This window comes from Apaloderma vittatum, unplaced genomic scaffold (genome assembly GCF_000703405.1).
Source record: "Apaloderma vittatum isolate BGI_N311 unplaced genomic scaffold, ASM70340v1 scaffold5870, whole genome shotgun sequence".
Taxonomy (NCBI): Eukaryota; Metazoa; Chordata; class Aves; order Trogoniformes; family Trogonidae; genus Apaloderma; species Apaloderma vittatum.
This window is the reverse complement of record NW_009694947.1, coordinates 7,225-8,256: the sequence shown is the minus strand read 5'-3', so window position 1 is coordinate 8,256 and position 1,032 is coordinate 7,225.

Here is a 1,032-nt window from a genome sequence, read left to right as displayed (position 1 = left end):
AAACATCAACAACAAAAAAAGCCTCAATCACATACTGAAAGAAGATGTTAACTGCAATCAATACAGAACCACAAGCTGCTTCCACCTGCTGGGGATACAGAACAACCAGAGAAAACCAGCAGCTAAAAATCCAGTCGTGGCAGCCAGACACCATCACAATTCCATTGGGTCTGTGAGCTCTGAACACAGTTTGCGCTATCATCACATTAAGTGTCTCTCCTAACAGTGGTTCTCAGCTAAAAGAAAGGTAGAGCCACTGGAAAGCTTAACAAGAACAATCCACACTACTTAACTCCAGCAGTATTTTGGAGAACAAACCGAGTCTCCAGTGGGATAAACGAAATTTGACTGGAGAAGACAACAGTAACAATTTAACTACACATCAAAAGCCTCAAGAGAAAGCAACAAAAACACCACAACGGAAGTGATTTCTGCACTGGCAAAGAGCACAGGGGATAGGACAAACAAGGCATTTCCATTGCGATTTCAACCCTAACAGCACAGCCAAACATTACTCTAGGATCAGGTGAGCAGCACAAATACCTGTCTGTCCGTGCAGCGCAGTGCCAGTGCCCTCCCTCCTCCTGCGAGGTGTCTGCACGGTGCTTTTAAGCCTTTCAAGGTACATACTGCTCTCACACAGAAGGACCCAAGGGGATCTGACAACAGCAGTAGGGAAGCAAAACGTCCTATTTGTAGAAGGGCAAAATGTGGAGATGACTCTAAACTGAAGCCAAGGCAAATAATGAGGAAACCACTCCAGTGAGATCCAGGGATAAAGTTCTTCCCAAGTCCAAGCCAATCCTCTTTTAAAGTCTGGTTATAGACTGTTTCCAGAAGCAGCTGTCAACAGCCCTTTCTCCAAAATCCTGCACCAGTTTGATTAAGATATTCATCTCTATAATAAGACCTTTCACTTCCAGAAAAAAATCTGATTGTTTTTTGAGGGCTGTCCTATCATACATCATTTTAGGATTTTTTCTAGACCATAAACTACTTTGGGAGTTTGCTTCTCAAATATAATGAGCTGCT